We start from the raw sequence: 16,241 nt of genomic DNA on the forward strand, positions 1-16,241 counted from the left end.
ACAGTACTCCACACTTTATAGGGATTATCTCCTTTAACTCTCAGCAACCCAGTGAGGAAGGTAGTTATTACCCATTTTATGGATGAAGAAACTGGAGCTCAGAGAGATTAGGGCTGTGGTTGAGTTCATACTGCTAATAAGTTGTAGGACCTGGATTGAACCACAGGGTCCCTGGTTTTAACAACTTTATATACTGGCTTCCACAGAGCACCAATGTTGCCATCAATGAAGTGAACAGTATGTTTAGAAAGAAAAGGACCGTAATGATAAAATAAGGGAATTATAATTTTATCATAAAACTACCAAGACAGCATTTGTACGTATTCCGTATACTAGGTATTTTTATAACAGAAAGTATATGGACAGATGTTGGTGAAAACATTAGTCTTTCTTTGCTTATAAACTATCAAGAATTCACTGTCATCAGGTCGACCAAGCACATTTTGATTCAATAAAATTTTTTTTAGCATTTATTACATACATGGCATTATGCAGCATTCAAGATCCAGAGCATTTTACCTCTGACAGGTACCTTAGCGATAATGTATTACTCACTTTTAATAATGTAACTGAGCAAATTGAGCAGTAAATAGGAAACACGGATCTTGCCCTTAAAATGCTTACAGTCTCATTGGGAAGACAAAAGATACAAGCAGAAAATTTAAAGAGGGTTCAAATTAAAAGCAAAACCAGCGGTACACAAAGAGATCACTATAGGATTTAGGGAAGACAACATGAATTAGGTTGAGGCTTAAACAGGGCCCTTGGTAGGATTCCAATGGGGAAAAGAGTGAGGTGGGGGAAAAAACCACAGAGGTCTCAGAGTTTGTGCTGGAGGACCCTGAGGACAATAGTTTGAGGAACTTTAGAAGATCAATATTGGCCGCTGAATTTCAGATTATGAATAGTCTTGAATGCCAGGATAAGTAATTTGAAGTTGACTGAAGTTCTCTTTGGCCAAGAACCACTCAAGTTTAATTCTTCCTTGTCGGTAAGAATTAAGAACAGAAATGTGTTCACTCATTTCTTAACCCACTGTAATATGGCTCCAGTTCCTACAACTTTACTTCTGTATTATTTTCTAACACTTAGATATACCTTTCATTTCTCTTATCATTCTTTCTGTTATACTTTGCTGACACCTCTTAATTATTCCCAGTGACACTGGAAATTATAAACATTCAGCAGTAATCATCCTTTCTTTCCTTCTTTTCCTCCTATAATCTTCCCTTATCAAGTTCACCTATTCTTAGGGATTCAGTAATCATCTTTAGATGAATAACTTCTAAATCTATAGTCGCTAATCTTTCAAAGAAACTCCAACTCTATGTAGCCAAAAGGATAGTAAGAAAGATGTGGAGGCATATTATATTCTGAATCTTTTTTTAATGAGGAATACATGTTTATAAGATAATATTTTAATATATTGTTAACCATTCTTATTCAGTTATTTATAGTATCAAAAGTATTTACAGTATCAAAAAATTCACAACTTTTTTACACCAAGGACAAACAATGAAACATAAACAAAATGAAACCATTTTCTTTGGTTATCATCTACTTCTCAAAAAAGACAGCAGAGTTTGTTAAAATTTAAGTTCCTTAAAATTCAACAAATTCTGAAACTGCATTTATTTCTATTTAGTATATTCACTAAAAAAACATTTAAAAATTACTTGTTGCCTCCAAAATCAGTGAAATCTTTTCTCTAATGATTTTAATTTAATATGTGAATATAAAACTCCTAGAAATTCTGAACTTTTTTCCTTACAAAACTTATTATCCAAACTCTTCCTATTTCCACCAATGCCAAAATACTGTAATCAATTTCTATTTTGCCTCCTACCTTACACCCTAGTGGACAAGTTCTGTTATGTCTTTTAATGATACACCTTTCACAGTAATTGTTAAGCTTTCTATTCCAAGTGCCTCAATTCAAGTTCAGGCTCTTTGGACCACATCACTGCAATAGTACTGCAATCTCCTAGTTAGTCTCCTTGCTTGTGTTTACTTCCCCACTGAAAGCAGTTTACACAGTAAAAAAATTTTTCATCCTATTTTAAAGCAGGTCTTGTGTAATGTGAGCTCTTATAAACTTATCTCCCCCTATTCTCAAAAAGAAACCATATTCTTCCTTTCCTCCCTTATTTGTTCATTTATCAAATAATATACTGAGCACCTACTAGAGGTCAGGAATTGTTCTCGGTGCTGTTGACACATTCCTGCCCTCACAGAGTTTGTAGTCTTGGGGCGGATACAGTACGTGGGAGATTATAATGCAGTGTGGTAAGTGCTGTAACAGGAAATTCAGGATTCCAAAACAGAGCAGGGGCACCTGCCCAGAATTAAGAGAATTAACAAAGGCTTTCTAGAGGAACCTAAAGCCTGAAGGATGAGTAGGAGTTTGTCAAGTTAAGAGAAAGGGAAAGAATCTGTGAGAAACAGGGAACATGCTCAAAGGCCCAGGGTTCAATAAATCATATTTATTCTGGCATATTTCAAGAACTTGAAATTCTGGCATATTTCAAGAACTGAAATAAATTAAATACGATTGAATCACAGGGTTTGAAGGGGAAGAGACAAGAATTAAGGCTAGAGAGGTAAGTAGGGCAAGATTATGCAGGCCCTCTAACCTGTGTTGAGGGCTTTGTATCTGATCCTAAAAATAGGATATTAAACAGGAGTGTGACATGATCACTTTGCATTTTAGACTAACTCTGTGTGGTCAGGGCAAAGAATGGATTAAAGAGGGGGACAACCAAATGCAGGAAGTTTCCTTAGGAGGCTGCCGCAAAACCCCAGGCCTGCACCTGGAATGAGAATGGGCACAGGGAGAAGTGGGCAGATTCGAGAAATATTCAGGAGACAGAAGGGACTATATTAAGTGAAGAGGAGTAGATGATGAGAGAGAAGAAATCAAGGATGAATTCCAAGTTTCTAGCTTGGGCCACTTGGTAGAGGATGGAGTATATTAAAAAAAAAAAAAAATAGGACATCTCAGGAGAAGAAGTTGGTTTGGTCAGGAAGACCATGAGTTCTGCTTTGGATACGCCGCTTTGGAGCAACCTCAGAGACATGCAAGCAGAGGAAGCTGTCGTGAGAAATTAAGGTGTGTGACTTTAGTATGTCAGAGTTTGAGCAGCTGCCTGTGAAGATAAGGCCCATGAGGTAGCCATGAGTGGGTGTCTAAAGTGGTATGGGCCTAAGGCCATTAGAAATGAAGATCCTGAGAACAAGAAAGGCCAACAAAACACATCATCCACATGGAAATGAAAGTGGGTTGAGAGCAAGGCTTTGAAAACAGGTAAGAATTAGAGGAGGGTAGTTAGGAAACTGGGAGAAGATAGAGATAAGATAAACCTAATTGGCATAAACACCAAAGATGCTAGGGTGAGGGGCTTACATAAGGATGAAGGACTGGACTTCCCTGGTGGTGCAGTGGTTAAGAATCTGCCTGCCAATGCAGGGGACATGGGCTCGAGCCCTGGTCCGGGAGCTGCAGACCCACATGCCATGGAGCAACAAAGCCCGTGCGCCACAACTACTGAGCCTGCACTATAGAGCCCGCGAGCCACAACTACTGAGCCCCTGCACTACAACTACTGAAGCCCACGTGCCTACAGCCCATGCTCCACAACAAAGACAAGCCACCGCAATGAGAAGCCCACGCACCGCAACGAAGAGTAGTCCCACTCGCCACAACAAGAGAAAGCCTGCGTGCAGCAACGAAGACCCAACACAGCCATAAATAAATAAATAAATAAATTTATTTATTTATTTTTAAAAAAAGGTTGAAGAACTAATAGTGTGAAAGGACAGAGGGGAGAAGGCGCTGATCTCACCTCCCAACCCTAAAACACTGAGTGGACCAACAAGCATCACTCTTTGAAAGCACTGCAGGAACAGTGGAGGTCTTAAATGAGAGCCATGTTTTAGGAAAGCAAGAAGGTAAAGGGACCATCCAGTGAGGAAGTTAGGGAGGCTTTATTAAGGAACAGGTTTCCAAAGGCAGAGTGGAAAGTTTTGAGAGGGAAGGGCATGTCGGCAGTTTGGTTTAGGGGAGAGGAAATACAAAACATAAAAGTATGAAAAGGCATGAAGTATGTGAAACGGTATATGGAATTAGACAAATGAGATGTTATTTTTACATTATAACGGGAGACCAAATATAACAATAATATGAAGTGAGGCTTTCTAAGAATTATGTCCAGAGGCCACGTGATGGACTGCAAAGATGGAGTGCCAGGAGGTGGGTTTATGGCAGGGGGAAGGTTGCATCCTGGTGTCTATGAGTTGAGGCAGCACCAGTACAGGCTCAAATCCTCAGGGCAGCTTTGGCTCTAACGGACGGATCTCTGTTTCAACATGCCATTTGTGTTTTAATCCTCCATTTCTACTCTGCACCATTTCCCATGCCCAGAATGCCTTTACATAAAGGATGCAGAAATTCAGAAAATGCTTTTATAATCTCCATCTGCAAACTTACTATTGACAATTAAAAGTCTCCTCAAATGCATGTTCCAGTAAATATCTTATCCCCAACCTCAATCATGCCATTTACTTCTGCAGTTTGAATCACTAAATCTGTCTGTGTATCCTTCCCAATTTAGACTAGATCAAACTGTTTATTCTTAAAAGCCAACAACTTCCACAAAACACTAGGGATCAGGTTTTGAGCAGCAGAGAGAATTGTATGTGATTTTGCTGCAGATTATCAGAGCCATAAACCTTTCAAGCTAGAAAGGTCCTTGGAGACTGGATTACAGGAGCAGACACTAGTGAGTATTGCCACCTAAGAGAAAAGCCAGGAACCCTAACTACGACAGCCACTTATGATACCAGGAGACTTTTTTGATGTAGGAAAATATCTTCTTATTTCAGACTATAAAATACAGAATATTTCCAGAGACATTTGTCAGAATTTATATATTCAAGTGAATATGAATACTATCCTTTAGAGTGTCCACTTTCAGACTATTTATTTATCCAATGATGCTGCAAACTGCTCAACTACTTTCAAAGTGACTTTAAAATCAGTTTTATTACTTTATAGTTCTATCTTGTAGGTAATTTTCTTCCCTCTTTCTTAACTAGCAGTAAAAAAAAAAAAAAATCTGAAGGAATATTTTGAGAACAAGAACTAGTTCCAAATACTGACTTGCATCAATATTCTCGTTCTGACTGCTCTCAAGAATCACTATCAGTCTCAAAGGATTTTTCTTTAAATGCCATCATTGTGATATTTAGAAGAATTGCTATAGGTTCTAAATACAATATTCAAAGAGGCATTCCAAAAGTACTATGAACATCGGCAGTAATCACTGTACAGAGTTCCAGGGTATTACCTAGAAAGAGATAACACTCATTCACATCTAACTTTAAAAAAAAAAAAAAAATCAATCACGCTACTCTATAGTGAAACCTCAAAATCAATGTAAAAATGAAAAAGGACTTTGCATGTACCACTACTTAAAATAAAAACTTTGAAAGATGATATCCATTCTTATGCCACTGAATAAGAGAAATCTATGTATATTATTCAAGAAAAATCTGAGAACTCTACGTTTGGAAATAGCTGAAGGCACAAATCCAACGTAAATTACAAATCAGGCCTCTCTGGCACAATCGTCTGGACTAATGTCAAAGTTTGAACACTAACCATTTTCCATAATCAGAACCCACCTACCAGTAATGTGTCCTGAAGTTACGTCTATTTATATTTCCATATTAATAGTATTTCTTATGGAAGTATTATTGCCTAATACTAATAAAAATGCCAAAAATATCATGTTCCCTGCTTTATTAATAAGCTCTTTTCTTCCCACATACTGGGGACCTCATGAACTAAGTTCATCATATGTTCCATTGGTCCTGAAGGTCTTTTAAGCCCAAACTGCTTTAAGATTGTTTCTATTGGCACCTGTACGGGTACATTTACCTGTATGTCAATGCCTTCTTTTCCCCTTAAAATGGCTCAATAATTAGTTGAAGTGATTTAATCTAACACACTAAAATTAGAATTCTATTGCAGAGTCCCTACTTAATTCTGAACAATTCTTAGGGACAAAACCTGACATAGTTCGAAGAATTGTTTTGACTTCCTTTTGCATTAAATCACTTTTAAATGATTCTGACTCTTTTTTGAATTAACAAGTATACATATTTCAGTCTAAGTTTTCAAGAATGCAACTCTTTCTCTGCCAAACTGACATATTTCCAAAATCTGACTTTGGACAAGGGTATATGGAAGTATGATAACTTATCATTTGTAAACTAATAATTTTATTCTGGTATCACTGAGAAATACAAGCCAAGGCAAAGTATTTCTGTGCCTAAAACAGTACTTACTGAAAAACAACACTTAAAGTGAAGCTAATTATCTCATGGTCTTAGACTCTAACTACCTGCATTTGAGTTCTGCCTCTTCATAAACTGAGTCTTTTGGGTCAAATTCTCAGTTTTTCCACTACCTTTCTGAGAACTCCTTTTGCAGTTCTATATCAATAAAAAGAATTGAAAAAATATACTCAACAGAGGTCATTAACAACACAAACCACCTATTACTATGCAAAGTATTCAGGTTTTGAAAAAGTCTGACTTTTACCAATCTGATTAGTGGAAAGTGAGGAAATAAAAATCTGATAATTTTGCTCTCGGTGCAGTCCAGATGGAGAACAGTTGTAGCCTCTCTGATAAGAGATTTCTGAATAAAAGTATGACTACTAATGAGGTAGGCATACATGGCAAGATGTATAAATTTTGCATTGTCCAGACAGGAGTATTTCGACACACCCGTTTTTCATAGATGTGCAAGAAACATAAATACTCTGAAAAAAGATAATTACAGTTCACATGTGTAAGAGTATTAGAATTCCATTCTCACTTCTGAGCAACAGTAGACTGACCAAGTCAAGGGAATACTGAATCAATTTCTCATATCTTCGTTCTTATTAAATATACACATAAATATTGTATATATGCGTTCCACTTCACCATGGATAACCCACTGTAGAATATTTGGAGAACAGTAACACAGATACATGACATTTGATAACCTTTTATAATAAACCAACAGTTTCAACACCCTCCTCACTGAAACAGCCTTAACTGGCCAATTCAAATGTTGCATTCTTCTTTTTTGTTTTTCATACTCCTTTAGGTTTTCTACTATGCAATGAAACTGCCAAAAGGTAGAACATTCTTTAGAAAGGAGAAAAATACTGAAAGTGACTGGAAAATCTAAATACGGAATAATAAATAACAAAATCTATAAAGTCACTTCAATAAATGAGGTACTATAACAGTTTTATGTCAGACTAAGACTTTTTCTGTGCCTTGCTTTCTTTAAAATCAACTTTAATGACATAGGATAAAAAGCACCCATTTTAGATGTAAAATTTGATTAGTTTTGATAACTGTATACCCATCAAACCATCTCTACAAGTAAGATATGGAATATTCAAACATTCCAAAAAGCTCTCTTGTAGCCCATCCTAATCAATCCTCAGCCCAACAATGGCGCCAGCCAACCACTGATCTACTTTCTATTGCTATAGATTAGTTTTGTCTTTTCCAGATTTCATTTAAGTGGAATAATATACAAGAAATCTTTCGTATTTGGTTTCCATTGCTCAGCTTGATTTTTGGAGATTCATCCATGTTATTGCATAAATTGATAGTTCCTTTTATTCCTTCATACTATTCCATTATATGGCTATACCACAATTTGGGTATATTATGACATCTGGACATTTGGGTTGATCGCAGTTTGGGGATCTTACAAATAAAGCTGCCATGAATAGTTTAAAGTTTTCATTTATCTTTTGAAAATACCAGGGAATGGAATTCCTTGGTAGTATGATAGGTATATAAAAAAATGTAACTGCTGAACAGTTTTCCAGAATGGTTCTGCCATTTTACACTCCCACCAACAATATATAAGAGTGCCAGTTGTTGGAAGTGCTCACCAACACTTGTTGTCATCAGACTTTTAAACTCTAGCCATCTAATGGGTATGTAATGGCACCTCACTTGATTTTAATTTGCATTTCCCTGATGACTAAGGAGCTTACATGTGCTTAATGATCATTGCGAAGCCTTGTTTCAAATTTTTAGCCCAATTTTAAAAAGTGAGTTCTTTATCTTGAGCTGTAAGAGCTTTGTTTTTTGTTTTTTTTAATATATTCTGGATAGAAGGCATTCATCAGATGTATGTATTATAACTCTTTTCCCCAATCTGTGGCTTGCTTTGTCATTTCCTGAACAGCATCTTTTGAAGAGCATCAGTTTCAATTTTAAGTTCAATTTAAAACCTTTTCCTTTTATGACTTGTGCTTTCTATAAGAAATATTTGCCAAACCCAAAGGCACCAAGATTTTCTCCTATATTTTCTTTTAAAAGTTTTGTAGCTTTAGCTTTACATTTAGGTCTATGACCCACTTTGAATTCATTTTTGTGGGGTAAGTATGAGATAAGAGTTGAGATTCGTTTTTTTCCTTATGAATATCTAATTGTTCCAAGACTATTTCTTGAAAGGATTATACTATCCCCACTGAATTACTTTGGTACTTTATCTAGAATCAATTAACCATCTGCACATGGGTCTATCTCTGGATTTTTAAATTCTTTTCCACTGATCTATTCTGCTTTATTGTTCTATTGTCTTATACCAATATCACACTATCTTGGTTTACTGTAGTTTAAGTCTTAGAATCAAGGAGTATAAGTCCTCCAACTTTATTCTTTTTTTTCAAAATTGTTTTAGCTATTCTAGGTCCTTTATATTTCCATAAACATTTTGAACCATTTTGTTAATTTCTATAAAAAGCCTGCCAGGCAAAGATTTTTAAAAAAATAGATTTGTTTTTATGTCATAAAACTTTTTAACAAAGGGTTTCAGTGAAATGGCATTGATCTTCCTTGAATGGATTATTTTATTTGGATCTGTAGATAGGATGCCTGCATGTGAAAGTAAGTTTTAGATGCACACCTACAGTTTCACTACTAAATACCCACCTATCTATTAACAAAACATTTTAACCACAGAGAAAAGCATTAGAGAACATTCACTAACATCCACGTGTTCCACTACATAATTCTGTGAAATATTAACATTATGCCATCTTTATTTCAGACCACAAAAAGGTCACACATCACTTGAAACTCCCTGTGCCCCTCCTTGATCTTACTTCCCTCAGGTAACCACTCGCCTAAATTTGATGTTTATCATTCCCAGGCATGCTATACCTTTACTACAAATGTATAATATCCAAAAGCAAACATGACATTGCTTTTAAACTTTATGTACATGGATAACTATATATGAATCTGATGGATGTTGAATAGTATCTGATCCTTATGAAATGACAGCATGGGTGCCATGATTAAGAGCTCAGGCTGAGTTAAAATGTCTCCTTTTGGAATTTTTTCCTTAATTCTCTGGTTCTTAGATATATTCATGTAGACACACGAAGCACTGGTTCACCCCATTTTTATGTACTGTACAATATTGCAAACTCTCTCTCTATATGTGTGTGTGTATATATATATATATATATATATATATGGCACAAATGATCAATCCTCTTGTTGACGGACATTTAGATTGCTTCCAATTTATCACCACTACAAATGCTGCTGCTGTGAACATTTCTGTACGTGTCTCCTCATGAAGGAGTTTCTCTGGGGTGCGAGTGCTGTGCAGTAGGTTATGATCGGATGATCATATACATTATATTGCCAAAGTGTTTCATGAATTTACACTCCTGCAAGCAGTAGACATATTCATCTACAGCCTCCCAAGCGTGTGGCACTGTCAGATTTAAACATTTCTGCCCATCTAATGGATGTGAAATGGCATTTGGTATCTGTGAGGTGACAGGATGATGTCGGGCAACCATGGAAACGTGCTGCTCGGATTGCCCTTCAAGAAAGAACTTGCCTAGGAGCGCAGTCAGATAACTGTCTCCAGCCGCAGCTTTAAGATGGGCCGCAGCATTCCGTCCAGGCCACGCTCTTCCCGAGGAGTCCCCAGCCAATGACAGAGCACAGCAGTAGGACTAGGGGCTGGCCATTTCCGCTCACTGAACAAGCAATCTCTGCTCTGCAGCTCCCACTGTGCTGGCTGAGACTCTGTCAGATGTATATTACAGTCCGAGGCGCTCTCTACCCAGTTCTGCTTCCCAGATGTGCACTGGTCTGAAGGTTTTCCCTGCCCAATCCTTCTCCCTCCCGGTTTCACAGGCATTACCCCCAATATACTCCTCATATTTCAACTCCATCTCAGGAACTGCATTATGGACAACTTAAACTGATATCTTGATGGAGTAGATCAGAGCTCAAGTCTCTACTGAATTAAATGGCTTGAATTTATATCCGAGCTCTACATCTTAGTACCTCTGGACATTGGACAGGTTATTTAATTTCCCTACACCTCAGCTTCCTCATCTTTAAAATGGGAATAATAATAGTACTTACCTCATAGGTGTGATTAAATTAATATAAGCCCTTGGATGGAACAATCTCTGACACACAATAAGCATTCACTAAATATTAGTTTCTGTTCACCAAGTGTGATTTCCTTACTTATCACAAGAGCTGTGATTAGGCTTGGGGATATATGAAACCATGATTTAGTAAACAACGATCTGGGAAGAATTTACTGGTCCTTTCCTTAGATATGTGTGTATATTTATATAGGTGTTATTCTAACATGTGGGTAAAGGTAGGGTCATCTCAAATAAAATACTCAGTGATGATAAATAGTTCCAGCCTGATTCTCTTTGTCAATGATTAATCTATATTCTAAAACTTGTTCCTCTACCATTTGTGTTTTGATTTTTTTTTTTTTTTTTTTGCTTATAATAAAATACACAGACAAGTAACATTAAAGAATACAAACCGTAAAACTTGAGAAACATTCTTGGGAGGCTTTGATTAATTGTCTTCTCTATAATAAAAGAGTATCATATATTTGGATTTCATAGTCCACAAATCTTGAGAGTGTTGTATTAGTTTACTTAAGGGGAGATACTAAGAATCAGTTAAACAATATCATAAATTGTTTCCAAGATAATGCAGAAGCCAAAATAGCGGGTATTCTTTTTTAGATTGGCTTTTTTCCCCTAAAATTATTTTCCCAGAAATACACACCAGTTCCCTCTTTTTTCATCAATAATGTTCTAAAATTTACAATAATTAAAGGTCAAAATGATATCTATCTATGAAGAAAGATCGGGAAAGAAGTGTAATAACTAATGCTTTCTTCCTGCACTCTTGTCCTCAGAGACCAGGAGAATGAGAATTTGGAGGAACATTAAGTCTTTAAGAATGACCCAGCCAAACATTTATTGTAATGAGATTCTATTCCCTATCTTCGGTTTTAAGACTAGGAGTTTGGCCAAATATAAACTTCTGAATAAGTAAATGCTTGTAAAAATAAAAGTCTCCATTAACTTTTTGAAATATTTTTTCTGTCTCATTCTAAAATTCTGTATTTCTCCAGAGCAAGAAAAATAAACCTGTATTGTTCCAAAACCCTGGATGAAATATATACCCAGAAGTCCAGGCCTACTGACCTCTGTAATACATTTGCGCAAATAGATCATATATCCCATACTTTATCCATCCAATGGAACGAAAAACCAAGATAATGCATCAAAAAACAATGCTAGAGCACGTGGTAGAAAGAGAAAAAGATATGCACTATCTTGTCAGTAAAATGAGTGATATTACCATACTTTGATCGATCTGCATAATAAATTCCTATTGCGTTTTCTAAGACATATGTACTATTAAAATATACTTTTAACCAGGCTATATCTGCTCTTACATACTATAACTTATCTTCTAAATCACCACTCTTCATTTCTTATTGCAGTTGTTAGCTAAACTCCAGAACAGATTAGGTTCCAGATTTCCAGGTGAGTGATCAAAATCCCTCTTCTCCCTAAAATCCCCTCAAAATAAAATAAAAGCTTGATCTTTATGCAGGACAAATCTCATTTAACCATTACACTTTCTTCTGTGAAAGTGATCACTACTTTAATGATTGGGAACATCTGAGAAAATGGGCTTCTCAGAACCTTGTGCTGCAGTACGTTAATAGGAAGTTTGCAAAAACAGCAATCCTTGCACTAGGGTTTTGAGAAACACTAGGTAAAACAAAACACGTCTCTTCACTCAGCACTTGAGTTCTCAGAACTTTAACATACTATTATAAACTAATAATCTCTGAGAAGACGATGCATAATCTCAATATGTAAATTTATCATTCTTATTTAACTAAAAAATACCTCTTCATGGCCTAAAAAGAGATGAAAAGAATACTGAAGGACCTACACATGCAACTCTTAAACTAGGATAAGAAAGCTTCCAAGTTGTTCAACAGTTTATAATAAAGATCAAAACATGTAAGAGTTAATTATTGTTCTATACTAGTAAAAAGAATAGGGATGCCATTTTTTGGAGGGGAAATTTTAAAAATCCAAACAAGGTATATGTATCATCAATGCCAAAACACTGAGTTAATTTCAAATGAAGGAAAGGTTGTGGCTAGGCTAAGAAATTTTTTTAAAAAATCTAACAAGGGACCCCACACAAAATTTCAGGAAAGGACCTTTTGCTTTCTGGTAATACAAAATAAGAAGGTCTTAAGAAGGAATGGGCACGTGATTGGTGGAAATTCCTATTTCAAGATTATTTATTGGCATAGCTCTAACTCTTTTCAAAGCTAGGCTTATTAAATAGTAAGAAACTTCACAAAGTTCCACAAAATTCAAAAGGGATAAAAATTTTTAAAGGAAGTAAGTCAACTGACAATTTATCTACATAGTTTCATGAATGCACCAAGTTTTCTTTTCCCAGGGGTGACTCTACCAAATCAGAAGAGAAAAGAGGTATACAGCAGTTTAGTGGAAGAAAGGAGAATGTGGCTACAACTGAGTCACATGGAGGCTGCAATTGGTTTTCTGAAAGTTGGCAATGCTTAAATCATAAGCATATGTGGAATAAAGAAGCCCCTGTTCTTCTTGCTCATATGAGCTGGATTAGTCACTTAGTTTTCCCATAAGCTGATAACAGTAACATTTTGTGGATTCTGTGGTATCCAGAAAAAAGGGTAACATTTATATTTTCAAACCCCAAGTTAAGAAGAAATTTTTCAATAAAAGAGAAAACAGATTCAGAGCAGTGCTGGTTGTAAGCAAAGTATCAGCTATGGGACATTCCAAATTCTCCACATACCAAGCAAATGTCAAGACAACATGGAATGTTAGCGTACCAGAGGTTATAACTTTAAGTAAAAAATTTCAACTTCATAATCAGAATATAGGCAGTAAGGACAACATTTAAAAACATGGACATCCTTAAACCAACTCATCAGATAGACTAAAAGGACCCTGGAGTTATGAATATGAAGTATCTTTGATACTTTTTGAAACAATGGCATAGAATAAGTCTTAACATTGCCATGAAATCCTAACAAAGAGAAGGATTTTTTCCTGGCACTACCTTAAACTTCACATTGCTGTGTCAAATTTTAAAATGTTATCAATTTCAAATGTTATAGAAGATAATCTGTGTATAACATACTTTAATTGTATCTAAACACAATATTCTAGTATAGAATACAGAAGAATATGACGATTTTTAAAAACAATCTGAAATAGGAGAAAGTGGAACAAAGGTTATCAGGATTAAAGTTGGAGAGACTTACATATTATGCTTTCAAATATTCCTATGGTTCCATGTACAGGGGAAGCTGTAGGGTATAGGGGAATTACCTTTCAGGGGTGATTGGAAAAGAAAAGCTGTCAGCTACTTACTCTAGCTAGCTCTCTAAATCCAAGGATTAGATTCATACAACTAAAGTCAAGATGAAGCTTTTCTCTAAAACTGAGGACATATACAGCAGGCATTTACAGAATCAGTCCTTATTGACAGGTTTAGCAGGTGTATATTTAGCATATCTATATCTATATGCAAATAATTTTATATATCTATAGTTTATATTGATATTTACCTGTTTACAGAATTAGTCTTTATATGTAGACTAATTCTATAAAAGCAACTAATAGCTCCTCAGAATAAAGGCAAAAGATATAAAGCTGCAATATTCATTTCTAAAATGAGTTTCAAATGATTTCTTTTAAGATATAAAGTAAGAAAGTTTTAATGTTTTTATGAGCTAATCTTTTGCAAAAGCACAGTTAAATATAAACAGTGACTAAATACATTATATGGGAATACTATTTTTTTTCTAGCTTGGATTCATAAGAACCTTGGTTTAAAGACTGCTCTTCAAGTTTTCCATTGTTACCAATTTTTAACAAAATATTTTAAAAGCCATAAAACAATCAAGCATCTCAAATCAAAACTTATACTTTCAACAAAAATCCTAAAAGTTGTCTTATTCTACAATCAAAAAACATTCTATGATTGCAAAAAAGTTTGCCTTCTATGATGAAGCATTTTTTACCTCAAAAAGATAGAGGTTAAAAAAAAGCTTGATTTTGCCTTCTACTCAGTTATCCTAAAATATTCAGATGATTGATTTTACAGTGCCAAATCAGGTAAAATCAACTACGACTTCTGGAAGAAAACTTATGCCTGCTGACAAGAATCCACTTCATGTTCTGTGTTATGGAACGAAAGTGATATGATACCATCTCTGTTGCTTCAGTTAAGTCTTATTCTGCCAAAGCTTTCTAACTATACTCCCATGTGTGCCCTAGTGACCTCATTTGGTTAAATGCCTGCTAATCCCTTCATGTCAAGTGTCCTACTTTTATAATTAAAAAAAAAGGAAATTTTCAGTGGAAAAATTTTAATCCGTACCTTGCTTGATTCACTGCTGTGTTTGGCCCTGTTAACCCCTCTTTCCTGTAATGCTTATCCTTAGCCTCACTGCTACCTTTCCAGCATCTGTCTCCTTTCCTCTACTGTGCTAATAATACTCAAATATTGGTGTTTCACAATGCTCTGCTAACACTGAAATATGGAAAAGAAGAACAGAAAGTTATTTTATGCATATTACCTGACTTTTTAAATTTCCATTTTGATTTCTCTTATGGTACTGATAAGTGTTCATGTCCACAGCTAAATTAAAAAGAAGGATGGAAAGTACATTTTTATTAATTTATTACCTGCAAAAACTTCTACCTATTAGCAGATATCTATTAACAAACTGCCACAGGAAAGAGACTAATTCTAAAAATGTCTAACTTACATGCTACAATTCTTTAGCTCTACAACAAACGGTTAAGAAAGTAAAGATTTTTAGAATGAATTCCAGCGCATTAAGTCCTAAGACAGGGAGTCATCTGTTTTGAAATAAACTGAATCCCACCTCAAAGAAATACTTAAGAGATGAATTCCTTTAGATGAAAATACAGCAATAAACATTCTCTCAAATATAGCTTTCAATACATTTTGTGAACTAAATAATTACAATAAGCCCAGCCATTTACACTGTCTTTTGTAAACAGAATATTTATATTCTTATATTCACTAACTGTAAGAGCCAAGATGTGTAATGCCTACCACTTAACTACTACAATTTTTTAAATACTGGGTGAAATTCAATGGTTTTTGGAATCAGAGTATAAATCTCCCAACAGACCTACCTCCCACACTTTAATCAGCATCAACCAGTCGTTCTACATTAGCAGAAAATACACCTGAAAACCAGTGCTCACAGTATGTTAGCAAAGGCTCAGCTGGGCTTGTGGCAGAACAGTTAGAAGACTATGGAATTTCAGGTAATACAAGGAAAGGATTCATACAGGACATGATGAGGTAAGGTCATAGTCTGGACTGTCAAACTAAAACTGAAAACAAAAATAAGATTTAGAATTTTAACTTAGTGTGCCCGAAAGCTTCCTTTTCTTGGACCTCCTGCCATCTGCATCCCAGGCTTCTGAATCTGGGGTCAAGGTTTCCAGTCTGACATGCAAACAGCTTGAAAGTCAGCACTTCAGCCATTACAAGAAAAAAGCTGAACAAACTCAAAATTAAAAACTCTTCTTAGACTAATCCTGCTGCCCTGAAAACTGGAGCTACAACCCAGCAAACACAGAGAACCCCAGCCTACCAGGGACAGAAGGCCAGGAGCAACCCTCCAACTAGAGCCCAAACATCATTTTCAGCTTTCAACAAAAACTTACAAGGTATGATAAAAGGTAAAAAATGCAAAGCAAGCATCAGAATGAGATTCAGCTATGTAGGGATTTTGGAATAATCAG

General features: G+C 35.6%; 1 protein-coding gene across 1 annotated transcript in view; it reads right to left on the reverse strand.

Annotated features, from left to right (window-relative positions):
• Positions 1–16,241, reverse strand: part of ME1 (malic enzyme 1) — a 192,134-nt gene that overhangs the window by 59,115 nt on the left and 116,778 nt on the right. The window lies entirely within an intron of this gene.

Source organism: Eubalaena glacialis, chromosome 12 (genome assembly GCF_028564815.1).
Source record: "Eubalaena glacialis isolate mEubGla1 chromosome 12, mEubGla1.1.hap2.+ XY, whole genome shotgun sequence".
Classification (NCBI taxonomy): Eukaryota; Metazoa; Chordata; class Mammalia; order Artiodactyla; family Balaenidae; genus Eubalaena; species Eubalaena glacialis.